Source organism: Arvicola amphibius, chromosome X, assembly GCF_903992535.2.
Source record: "Arvicola amphibius chromosome X, mArvAmp1.2, whole genome shotgun sequence".
NCBI lineage: Eukaryota > Metazoa > Chordata > Mammalia > Rodentia > Cricetidae > Arvicola > Arvicola amphibius.
In genome coordinates, this window is record NC_052065.1 from 74,376,635 (window position 1) to 74,390,762 (window position 14,128).

Genomic DNA, 14,128 nt, shown 5'->3' on the forward strand with positions numbered 1-14,128 from the left:
ACAGGAGCAGGCAGAACAGAAATTTCCATCTACGTTTCACCTCGCAGGGAAGTTCCATAAGGTCAGAAAGTAAATTGCTCATAAGCTTTAAAACCTCTCTGAAACTGACTACATTCACTAGGCTCCTCCCTCCTGGGGCTTATATAAACAATAGAAACTTCTCAGAGATAGTGTTAGACAAAGAAAACTTCCTAGAGGATTCTCAGACCAGCCAAGTAAATGAGAAGAAGCAGAGGACAGCCAAACAACCCAAAAAAGATAAAGAAAAGTTGAGCCTCCAGAAAAAGACTCAGACTAAACAAACTACATGCAAAGCACATTCTCCAATATTTTGAGCTCTCTGCAGGTAATGCAGTGAACTCCGTGCTGGTTTTGGTGATGCAACTATCATTAAGGAATTTCTACTGATATAAAAAACTTCTCACCAATATTCAGTCAGTAACCACAATAAAATTCATGGGATCAATAAATTGCACTTTAGTGGTATCCATACTTTGGCCTACTGTTGATTTTTGGGATGAGTAGATGTTTGTTCACTACTAACCAAAAAATACATGGTCATACAATACCATGTGACAGATTCTTATTTTACAGAATATACTAGAATATAGTTAACATATTTAGTTATTCAGTCTTCTATAAGTCTCAGTTAAAACACTACCGTGTAACTTTTTGCATTTCCCTAAAAAAAATTTTAAGTAACAAACTATTTTTGGCACTAGTTCCTAGGTAAATAAAAACATTTTGATTGTGCAGCAATTTCCATCCTCCATTCACCAATAACAAAGTCCAGTTCAAGATCTGTTTAAGTTAATTCTTTCTATAAACATTCTAGCATTTTTATCATTTAAGTAAACAAAGGCTAAAAGCACATATCTTAAGTTATAGCCTCATAAATTGAAGGCCTGTGAATCTTCAAGCAGGAGTGATAAAAAAGATTTCAATTTTCTTTTTTATAGAAGAATCTCCAAGAAGCACTTAGAGAAAAATTCTAGAATCCAAAAGCATACAGAAAATAAACATTCCACTAGAGATTCTCAAGACACTATTAGTACAAGCCATAAACTCAGACTTTCATTATTTACTGTAAATTCTAAATTGCATGGTGATATTTCTGTTTTGATTAGTTTCTCTGACAATGTTCTCACCTTGTTCTTTTCCTATATTTGAAAATTTAAATTATTCGTGGTAAGACAGACCCAAATGAGAAAAGTAATGGGAAAACAATGATAATAAGCCTCCTTGTTTACACATGCTTTAGACAACAGTGTAGCAGAATGAGAGCTTTGCTCTGGGGATACTCATTTGATTCCAGCTGCATCACTATTTTTTTTTTTTTTTTGGTTTTTCGAGACAGGGTTTCCCTGTAGTTTCTAGAGCCTGACCTGGAACTAGCTCTTGTAGACCAGGCTGGCCTCGAACTCAGAGATCCGCCTGCCTCTGCCTCCCGAGTGCTGGGATTAAAGGCGTGCGCCACCACCGCCCGGCAACTATTTTAATAAAGGTTTCTTTATGTGAATGCTCCTGGGAATTTATGTGTTTTACATTCTAACTATATTTTACCCTCTGAGTAGAGAATAAAAGCTGTTATTATGTATAACAATGCAAGGAAATTTAATGATATTCTTGCTGTTTAAGTCTGCCCTGTGCAAATGTACTTAAATAGTATTTACATAATAAGAATATTTAGGAAAGAATTTTAAGAAGCTTCACCATAGATTTTGCCTAGGTTCTTTTTATTTATTTTGTAGAATATGTAGTAATGTTTGGCAAAAATAGTTATTTAGGCAAGGAACTTATACTACCCTTAATATGAAGGGAATGATTAAAATAACCATAGCCATAAAGAAAGTATCTCCTTTATAAATTTTGACGTTTAATATGAGGCCATAATCAATATCTAAGAGTCTAAGATTAGAAATAAGAAAAATTTTATTTTTCACCCCCTGGATAGCTTATTGTGTTTCCAACTGAATAAATCTAAACACAAAAAGAACATGCTAATATGCATGTTGGTTCGGGAGCTGATTAATATAGTCAAAATAGATGAGCCCCGTGTGACATGAAACAGGACAAAAAAAAAAAAAAAAAACAATAGGGAGCTCCGCTAGAAGGCCAAATATGTGGTTCTATAACTTAGGCCATGAGTAAGACTAATGTTTTAAAACTGGGGAAACTATGATGAAGTAGTAAAAGAGAAAAATAAAATCTGGAGAGATGATTCATTCATTAAGAATGCTTGCTACTCTTTTAGAGGAGTGACTTTTGGTTCCCAGCAACCATTTAGTGTCATTTATAGCTGAGCTTGAGCTCGAGATAATTTGACACCATCGTCTCGCCTCTGAACATAATATACTTGAATGCAGAAACACACATATACATGCCTACACACACACACACACACACACACACACACACACACACACACATTAAAATCAATTTTAAAAAGAGAAATAGAAAACAGCCAATGTATTAGCAACTGAAAAATCTAGAGTAGGACAAAATAACAAACAGAAGAAAAGAATCAAAGAAAAATCAAAAGAAGCACATACAGACAACCCCCCACATACCACATAAAGGAACTGCATAAAAACATAAAACCATAAGTCATAATATACACACAAAAAATCTGTAAGGTTAAAAAATCCTGACTAAATATTATGAGACAAAGTACTTCTAAAGATGCCATTGGGTTCATTTTGTGTTAGGTAGTCATCTACTTCTGGGCTTGGGTTTGCCCTTAAGATTTATTTTTATTCCCAGTGGCATTCCTTTGGAGATAAGTAGTTACTCTCACAAATTTTGTACAACTTTCCAGGCCAGTCATTATTGTAGACTAAGAAGTTTGTATCTTGGTTGATGTTTACCTTTCTCCTTTGGTACTGTGCAGAGTGGCTGCTAATACTATGAACACCAATTCATAGGGGTCTACATAAGCACCAAATCAGCTCCTCCATGTTCAAGGAGTTGTATATGTATTGCCTTTCACTATAGGATATTAACATGAATTTGTGGAGAACAATCAATAACCTTGAAAATATCCCAACATTTTCTCAAATTAGATCACACTCAAACATATTTTACAAAGCTTCTACTGCATTAGGTTTTCTTATTACCACTTAAATGAACCTTAGTTTAGCTGTCACTCTCTGAATTCCCTCTCGTATCTCCCCTTCTTCCCTTGGTCCTCCTAGTACTTCCCCTCTCCCATCTATTCATTGCTGTCTGTTCTATTTCTTCTTCCTAGTGAGATTGTTCCCCCTCTCAGTCCTTAACTCTATACATAACCTCTGTACTTATATGGCAGCTTTTATATTTAAGGCTTACCAGTTAGCATCCATATATAAGTAAATACTTATCATATTTGTCTTTTGTGGGTCTGGGCTACACAACTCAGTGTGATTTTTCTAGCTCCCTCCATTTACTTCACTTACCTGCATATTTTATAATTTCATATTTTTAATGGCTGAGTAATATTCCACTGTTTAAATGTACTAAATTTTCTTTATCCATTCATCTATTAGCAGATATCTAGGCTATTCCTAATTTCTGACTATTATGACTAAAGAAACAGAAAGCACAGATAAATTGTCTCTTTAGTTGTGTGTAGAGTCTTTGGGTATATGCCCAAGTGTAGAATACCTAGGTATTTGGGTAGATCTATTTCCAGCTTCATTACAAACTGCCATACTGATTTCTATAGTGGCCCTACAAGTTTGTACTCCCACCACCAGCAGATGCAGGTTCCCCTTATTCCATATACTCAGAAGCATACATTGTTGCATTGAGCTAGAACATTTTGACAAGTGTATGATGAAATCTCAATGTAGTTTTGATGTGCATTTTTCTGGTATCTAAGGCTATTGAACAGTTCTTTAGGTACTTCTCAGCAATCTGTCTTTCCTTTACTGAATGTTCTCTGTTTATATCTGTTGCCAATCTTTTAAATTTGGTTGTTTGCTTTCTTGAGTCAGGCCTTTGAGTCCTTTATACATTTTAGACTTTAGTCTTTTATCAGATATGCATTTTGTAAGCATCTTTTTCCATTCTGTGACCTGCTAATTTGTTTAAAACTTGTCTTTTTTCCACATAGAATCTTTACAATTTCATGAAGTCCTGTTTATTAATTGTTGTTCTTATTATCCATAGTGTTGTTGACCTGTTCAGAAAGTTTTTTAATGTATTAATAAGTTCAAACCTATTCTTCACTTTCTCTTCTATAAGAAATAGGGTATCTGGCATTATGTTGATATCCTTGTTCTATTTGGAGTTTAGTTTTGTTCAGGGTGATAAGTATGGATATAGTCACAGTATTCTAGATGTTCCAACATTTTTCATCAATGCCATGTGTTAAAGATTCTAACTTATCCACTGTGTATTTTTGTTTCTTTATCAACGATAAAGAAGGCTATCCATAGGAGGGAGGACTTCTGTCTAGGTGTTCAATTCAATTTCTTAGATTAGTATGTATGCTTTTGTGCCAATTCCATGCCTTTTTTTTTCTTTTAGCACTGTAGCACAATTTGAGATCCAGGATGGTGATACCTGCAGTAATTCTTTTCTAATTCAGAATTGTTTTTGCTATCTCAGTATTTTTTATGTATTTTCCATATGAAGCTGAACATTGTCCCTCCAACTTCTGTGAAGAATTGTACTTGAATTTGTAAGAGAGTGAACCAAGAGAGAAGACTAAGGGTGTAGGACGAAATAGAAGGCCAAGAAAGACCTGAGTGGCTCCTTGAGACCAGACAGTGACAGTACAAACAGACCAAGAAGAGTTCCCAAAGACACAGACAGCCACTACAAGGATTGGACCAAGAGGCAAAGACATTCCTGACACAAATTGGAGGAAGAGATGGGTAGGCACCAATGCAAGAATTCATCCCACAACCTAAAATGTAACATGGTATCACCAGAACCCAGTGGTCATACAAAAGGAAGACTTGATTATCCTTACCTAGAAGAAGCAGAAGAAAAGGTTTTAAATGTAACTTTATGGGGGCCATGGAGACTTTTAAAGAATAGACAAATGATTCTTTTTTTTAAAGAAATGAAGGAAAAAACAAAAAATGGAAGAAATCAATAAATCTCTCAAAAGATCCAGAAAATGAAGAAAAAAAAAAAAAAAACAGATGAAGCAAACAGTTCAAGACTGAAATAGAGGCAATAGAGACAAACCAAGGAAATTCTGGATATGGAAAATCTGGGTTAAATTGAGAATCAACCTACCTCATGTCCCAGCAATACCACTCTGACATATACCCAAAAGATGCTCAATCATACTATAAGGTCATCTGTTCAACTATGTTCATAGCAGAATTATTTGTAATAGCCAGAACCTGGAAACTACCTCGATGCCTCGCAACTAAAGACTGGATAAAGAAAATGTTGTAATTTAAACAATGGAATACTACTCAGTGGGGAAAAACAATATCCTGAAATTTGCATTCAAATGAATGGAACTAGAAAAAAACATTTTGAGTGAGTAACCCAGATCCAGAAAGATGAACACAGTATGCACTCACTCATACATGGATACTAGATATTGGGCCTATAGTTCATGATTATAGAGAAGCTAACTAGCAAGGTAAACCCTAAGAAAAATATACTAACCAATAATCTTTAAGAGATGGGTCTTAGTTAAGGTGTGGCATCACAGGAACCCAGGTAAAAATATGTTCACCTCCATGTGCACTCTCTCTGCACCTTGTTGTGCTTGGATTTCTTGTTTCCTGTTTCATGAGTTTTCTACTTATAATAAATAAAATATAATTGTTTTGTCCTTAGATAGCCTGGTTATTTCCACAGATGGTAAACAACATGTTGGAAATAAGAATCCCAGCCCTGGTGTGTGGGCACCAGGAGCGTATCCCCCTGGGTGTGGATGCAAGCGGTGTGCAGAATTGTGTGAGTGACTGACAGTGCTAGAGTGGTGGCCACTAGTCCTGCAAAAATTGTTTGAGAGAATTCATATTGTTTAGTATATTAATCAGATGCTGTTAAAGGGCTATGACAGACTGACTGATAGAAAGGTTATATGCATGCTGTGAAAATTATGTCCTAGGATGATGCATTATCTCTACTGGGAAGACTTCACACCTTGGAATCCCCAATGGGGGCATTAGAACAAAACACTGAACTAGAGATCCAGACTTTACAAAAGGCAGTGGTAAATAGATTTGAAAAGATTGAGGAACATTTAGAATTTGATGACCAGGGACAAAAGGTACAAAGACAAAATTTAGCCTCATCAGTATGTGAAAACCTCTGGAGGAACAGCTTCTCAAGAATTCTGCCTGCCTTTTTGATGAAAACATCAGAAAGAGTATATGGCACCCAAATGCGGGGCACAAACCCACAACCCTAAGATTAAGAGTCTTATGCTCCTGACAGCACAGATAATTCCCTGAGAGAATGTTGAGCACCAAAGACACTCCACTCGGAGTTGATTTTCTTCTTGGCACATTTGGCTTTTGGGCAAGAAACTGTCCATGTCTTAATGACTGACAAAGTACATGGTATCCAGAAATGGATAAACAGGACACAAAAAAGACTGTCAGATCTTTCCAAGACAGGGTAAAATGGTTTTCAAAAATTTTCTACCTCTAAAAATGGTGTGTCAGTTTTGCTAGGTATTAGCCAAAGCTGGTTGCTTTAATGTTGCAAATGAGACTCTGGGTGATTGCTCAGGTAACTAATTATCTCTGTCATATATTGCTCTCTTTGGAAGCTGCTTGATTATACTTCCTGCCTGCTAAAGTAATATAAATTCCCTCTAAAGCCTTTGATGGGGTTAAAGATTTGATAATCATAGCTATATTCTTCTTATGATTTATCCAAGCTTATTTCTGATACAAAATTTAGACTCTTTGAAATAGAATGTTTATTAAAACATTTGTCATTCTTTCTTGCTTGTTCATGTTTTTTTGTAACTGTATACTTGATATCTGCTCCTATTTTATATAGTTTGTATTGGGTTTTGATCACTCTTGTTTAGACAAAAGGGGGAGATGTTGAGGAAAGCTTTGTTAACTAATAATCTTTAAGAGGTGGGTCTTAATTAAGGCATGGATTTTCTGGGACACAGGTAAAGAGATGTACACCTCCATGTGTGCCCTCTCTGTACTTTTTTCCCATGGGACATTGCTGTGCTTGGATTTCTCCTTTTCTGTTTCATGAGTTTTCCCCCTATAATAAATAAAATATAATTGCTTTATCCTTAGCTAACCTGGTTATTTCCACATCCACCTGGAAAGAGGAAATAGACAAAATCTCCTGACAAAACTGGGAGCATGGGGTTGAGGGGAGAAGGGAGGGAAGAAGGGGAAAAGAGGAGAGAATGGGAGGGGCAGGAGAACTTAATTGAATGGGATAGTTGGGATGAAAGAAAGACAAAGATGAGAGCAAGGAAAGAGATATTTTGATTGAGGGAGCCGTTATGGGGCTAGCAAGAAATCTGGCACTAGAGAATTTCCCAGAAATCCACAAGGATGACCCCAGCTAAGACCCTAAGCAATAGAGGAGAAGGTGTATTAACTGGCCTTGCCCTGTAGTCAGATTGATGAAAATCTTAAATCTTACTATAAAGCCTTCATCTAGCAACTTATGGAAACAGAGGCAGAGATATGTTTCAGAGCACTGGGCTGAGCTCCCAAAGTTCAGTTGAAGAGGGGGAGGAGTGACAATATGAGCCAAGAGGTCAAGACCATAATGGGGACACCCACTGAAAGAGCTAATGAAAGATCACCAACTCCAGCTGATTAGGGAAGGTACCAACATAGGTCCAAACTAGCCCTTCTGAATGTGGGTGCCAATTGCATGGCTGGGGCAGACTGTGGGGCCACTGGCAGTGGCACCAGAATTTATACCTAATGCTTGTACTGGATTTTTGGGAACCTATTGTCTTTGGATGTATACCTTACTCAGTCTAGATATAGTAGGGGGAAGGGCTTTGGACCTTCCACCAAGCAATGTGCCTTACCATCTCTGAGGAGTGTATGGAAGTGGAATGGGGGGTATGAAGAGTGATTGGAAGAAGGGGAGGAAGGGAGAACAAGGAATGATATATAAAATGAAAAAAGATAGTTGTTTTCTTTTTAAAAATAATAAACTAAAATAAAATAGCTTGCCAATTTTATCTCAAAGAACAAATCATTTGCCCCATTTATTCTTTACAATTTTCTTGTTTCTTTCTGTTTTACTGGTTTCAGCCCCGAGTTTTATTATTTTTTTCCATATCCTTCTTTTGGGCATAATTTTATTTTCTTTGTTGTAATGCTTTCTGGTATGCCATTAAGTTACTAACGTGTGACTATTCCATGAGTTTGAGTAAGTTGCACTTTCATTTTATTTAATCCTAAAATTTTTAATTTCTCTCCTAATTTCTGTTTTGATCAATTTTTTATTTAGTAATGAATTGTTTAGTTTCCATTACTTCGCAAGCTTGTTGTTGCTTCTGATGTTTTTGTTACCCAGGTTTACTCCCCATGGCTCAGATGGGACACAGGATGTTCTTTCACTTCTGTTGTATCTGTTATGATTTTGTGTCCATTTATGTTGTGAATTTCAGAAATTATTTCATGACATATTGGAAATAACTTATTTTGTGATTGGGTAGAATGTTCCATAAATAATGTTAGAGTCATTGTTATTTGATTTTTCTGTTTAGTTTTTGTCTGGATGATCTATCTATTGGCAAGTGAGGAATATTTGAGTCACCCACTACATGAGAACTGAACAACACAATACTGAATGAAAAGGGATCAAAACATAAAAATTAAATTGAGTGAAATTTGAAACACAACATACCCAAAATTATAGGATTACAGAATGCAGTTATTAAAGCTAAATTCATTTTAGAAGATAGTTATAACAGCTGAATTCATAGCACTAAGTCCCCATGTAAAAAGTTTAATAGATCTGATATTAGTCAAAAGAAGACAGTAAAAAATAATAAAACTCGATTGTCTGCAAGGTCCTTGGCCCAGGAACAATTCCTACTCCTGTACTGTTACTATTTACCCAGAGGGGTAAGTGTGTGCCTGCCTGGCTGGAGGGGAGTACTGGGCACCTTCATCTCCTGCTGTAGGGGCTTCTTTGTTCCACATGACCCTCACCTCCCCCTAAGTTTACCCTTTTGTCTGCGGGGTCCTTGGACATCCAGGAGTCCCTGTCCCTGTGCTGAGGAGAACCATTCAGACCAGTGAGTGGGTGCCATTCCAGGGTGGGGTGGAATGCCAAGGAAAGAAGCACAGGGTCCCTCTAGCTCCTGCTACAGGGGCTCCTTTGTTCCACATGACCCAGCCTGACCTATTGTCTGCGAAGTCCTTGGCCCAGGAACCCTTCCTACTCCTGCACTGAGGCTATCCACCCAGAGAGGAGAGTGTGTGCCTGCTCGGCCAGAAGGGAGTGCAGGGCACCTTCATCTCCTGCTGCAGGGGCTTCTTTGCTCCACATGACCCTCTACTACCCCCAAGTTCGTTCTTTTGTCTGCAGGGTCCTTGGACCTCCAGGAGTTCAGCCCCTGTGCTGAGGAGAACCATCCAGACTGGTGAGTGGGTAGCATCCTGGGGCATGGCGAAATGTCCGGGAAAGGAGCACAGGGCCACATCAGCTCCTGCTGCAGGGGCTTCTTTGTTCCAGACTACCCTGCCTCCAACAAGCCTGCCGTATTGTCTTTGAGGTCCTTGGCCCAGGAACAGTTCCTTCTTCTGCACCTAGGAGATCCACTCAGAGTCAGTCACAGCATAGATTAGATCAAGATGCCAAGGCTCTCCTGGCTGAGATGGGCAGGGAGAGATGGGCAGATGACAATGCAAGAATTCCTCCAACAACCTGAAAGGCAACATGACAAAACCAGATTCCAGGGATCATATAACAAGAACACTTGAACACCCTATTCCAGAAGAAGTAGAAGAAATGGACTTTAAATGTAACATTATGAAAATAATAGAGGACCTTAAACAGGATATGAAAAAATGCTGTAAAGAAATGGAGAAGACAAACAAAAAGGTAGAATAAATGAATAAATCTCTTAAAGATACACAAGAAAACCAATATAAAGCAATCAAACAGGTAATGGAAACAGTTCAAGACTTGAAAAATGAAATGGAGATAATAAAAAAAACAGAAACCAAGGGAAGGCTGTATATGGAAAATCTGGGTAAATGAACAGGAATTAGAGAGAGAAGTATAAACAACAGAATACAAGAGATAGAAGAAAGAATCTCACACACTGAAGATACTATAGAGGAAATAAACTCATTGATTAAATGATGGGGTAGCTGACCAATCCCTTGTCTGAGGGACATGACCCCTCCGGGGCATAAAATACCTTTAAAAGATCTGTGTTTTGGTGATTTTCTCTCTTGGTTCCCTGCTCTTCGCTGGAACTCTGGCTCTGTAAGTTTTTCCCATTTTCTTCTTTTTATTAAAGCTGAGTATTTCTTATAGGTCTAGTTTGGTTATTTCCCATTGCCAGCTGACTACACCCGCTACATTTTGGCATCCAAATGGGGCATTTGGGAGCCTTCAGCTCCATATCCCAATGCCAGCCACACGGCATTGGTCTTTTGTTTGATTTAGAGGTCGCCCGCCCCAGTGAGCTTGGGCAGATGCCACCATTTAATGACTGCTGACTAGATTTACCTCTCCCTTACATAGGCCTAGCGGCTCCCCCCCACCCCGCCCTCGTGGGAGAACTCCCATCTGCGTTTTGTGCATGGTAATAGATATCGATTTATTTTCATTCTTCTATAGGTTGACATCCAGATCTGCCAGCACCATTTGTTGAAGATGTTTTCTTTCTTCCATTGTATACTTTTAGCTCCTTTGTCAAAAATCAGGTATTCCTAGGTTTGTGGGTTAATATTCGGGTCTTCTATTTGATTCCATTGGTCGACTTCTCTATTTTTATGGCAGTACCAAGCTGTTTTTATTACTGTAGCTCTATAATAGAGTTTGAAGTCAGTGATGGCAATGCCTCCAGAAGTTTCTTTATTGTATAAGATTGTTTTGGCTATCCTGGGTTTTTTGTTTTTATAATAGCCAGAACCTGGAAACAAACTAGATTCCCCTCAATGGAAGAATGGATAAAGAAAGTGTGGAATATATACATATTAGAGTAATACTCAGCAGTAAAAAACAATGACATCTTGAATTTTGCATGCAAATGGAAGGAAAAAGAAAACACTATCCTGAGTTAGACAACCCAGACCCAAAAAGATGAATTTGAACCTTCATCTGGCATTGGATAGAGAGAGACAGAGACATACATTGGAGCACTGGATTGAGCTCCCAAGGTCCAAATGAGGATCAGAAAGAGAGAGAACATGAGCAAGGAAGTCAGGGCCGTGAGGGGTGTGTCCACCCACTTTGATGGTGGGGTCGATCTAATGAGAACTCACCAAGGCCAGGTGGACTGGGAATGATGGAGCATGTGATCAAACTGGACTCTCTGAACGTAGCTGACAGGGAGGTCTGACTGAGAAGCCAAGGACAATGGCACTGGGTTTTGATTCTATTCCATGTACTGACTTTGTGGTAATCTAGTCTGTTTGGATCCTTACCTTCCTAGACCTGGATGGAGGGGGGAGAACCTTAGATTTCGCACAGGGCAGGGAACCGTGACTGCTCTTTGGACTGGAGAGGAAGGTGGAGGGGGAGGGGAGAGAGGAGGGAAATGGAAGGAAGGGATGAGATGAACATTTGTAATAAAATAATAATAATTGTACTGGCGGGTACCGGTGGTACCGGTGGTTGGAGGGGTTAGGAAATAACCAAAATAGTCCTTTTATAATAAATCAGTTTTAATAAAAGGGGAAATAAGGGAACTTACACAACCAAGGGTCCAGCGGAGCAGAAGGTAACGCGGGGGATAGCAAATGGGGCTCCTTCTGGCGCCCCAATCCTATTTAAGGGTATCCTACTCCCCTGGGGCAGCCACGCCCCTGAACGCAGGGATTGGGCCAGCTGCCCCAACAAATAATAATAATGATAATAATAATAATAATAATAATAATAATCTATAAAGATTTTTTTAAAAGTCCAAACTTAAGAATAATAGGGGTAGAAAAAGAAGAATTACAGCTCAAAGGCACCACAAATATATTCAACAAAATTAAAGAAGAAAACTTTTCCAACCTCAAGAAGGATATTCCTGTGTAGGTACAAAAAGCATACAGAACAGCAAATAGACTGGATCAAAAAAAAGCATCCACACACCATATAATAATCAAAACACAAAACATACAGAATAAAGAATGAATATTAAGAGTTGCAAGGGAAAAAGTTCAAGTAACATATAAAGGTAAACCTATCAGAATTACACCTGACTTTTCAATGGAAACCATGAAAGCCAGAAGGTCTTGGATAGATGTGCTGCAGACACTAAGAGAACATGGATGCAAGCCCAGACTAATGCACCCAGCAAAGCTTGCATTCCCATCAATGGAGAAAACAAGATATTCCAGGACAAAAACAGATTTAAACAATACATACTCACAAACCCACCCTTACAGAAAATACTAGAAGGAAAACAACAAACCAAGGAAGCCAACAACACCCATCATAACACAAGCATCTAACAACCCTCCACCAGCACAACTCAAAGAATAAAAACACACAAACACTACCACCAGAAAAAATAACCAGAGTTAGCAACCACTGGTTATTAATATCACTTAATATCAATGGATTCAACTCACTTATAAAAAGGCACAGGTTAAGAGAATGGATATGAAAACAGGATCCAACATTCTGCTGTTTACAAGAAAGACACCTCAAACTTAAAGACAGACACTACCTCAGAGTAAAGGGTTGGGAAAAGGTTTTCCAATCAAATGGACCAAAGAAACAAGCAGTGTGGCTATGTTAATATCTAACAAAATTGATTTCCAACTAAAAATCAATCAGAAGAGATGCAGAAGGAAACTTTATACTCATAACAGAAACAATTCATCAGGGGGAAGCCTCAATCCTGAATATCTATGCACCTAATATAAAAGCATACACATATGTAAAAGAAAGATTACTAGAACTCAAAGCACACATCAAACCCCACACTCTAATTGAAGATTTCAACACTCCTCTCCACCAATGGACAGGTTAATCAGACAGAAACTTAACAGAGAAAGAAGAGAACTAACAGATATAATGAACCAAATGGACTTAACACACATCTATAGAACTATCCACCCAAACAGAAAAGAATATACCTTCTTCTCAGCATCTCATGGAACCTTCTCAAAAATTGATCACATAATTGGTAACAAAGCAAACATCCATAGATACAAAGAAATTGTAGTAAATACCTGTGTACTATAAGATCACCATGGAATAAAGTTAGAATTCAAAAATAATTCTACCCCCAGAAAGCCTACAAAGTCATGGAAACTTAACAGTCAACTACTAAACTACTGAACTACCCCTGGGTCAAGGAAGAAATAAAGAAAGAAATTAAATTCTTCCTTGAATTCAATGAAAATAAATACACAACATACCAAACCTAAGAGACACTATGAAAGCAGTGCTAAGAAGAAAGTTAATAGAACTAAGTACCCACATAAAGAAAATGGAGAAAGCACAATTAGATACTTAACAACACAGCTGAAAGCTCTAGAAAAAAAGCAGACTCACTCAGGAGGAGTAGAAGACTGGAAATAAACTGATGGCTGAAATCAACAAAATAGAAACACAGAAAACAATCCAAAGAATCAATAAAAAAAATCTGGTTCTAGGAGAAAATCAACAAGATTGACAAGCCCCTATCCAAACTAATCAAAAGGCAGAGAGAGAACACACAAATTAATAAGATCAGAAATGAAGAGGGGGACATAAAAACAGACACTGATAAAATGCAGAGAATCGTTATATCTTACTAAAAAAGCCTGTATGCCACAAGATTGGAAAATTTAAAAGAAATGTACATTTTTAAAGATAAGTACCATATAACAAAATTAAATCAAGACAAGGTGAAAAATTTAAATAGACCTGAAAGTTACGAGGAATTAGAAGCTGTCATTAAAAACCTCCCTACCAAAAATAGCCCATGACCAGATGGCTTCAATGCTCTTCCAAGAAGAGCTGATACCTATACTCCTTAATGTATTTCACAAAATAGAAACAGAAG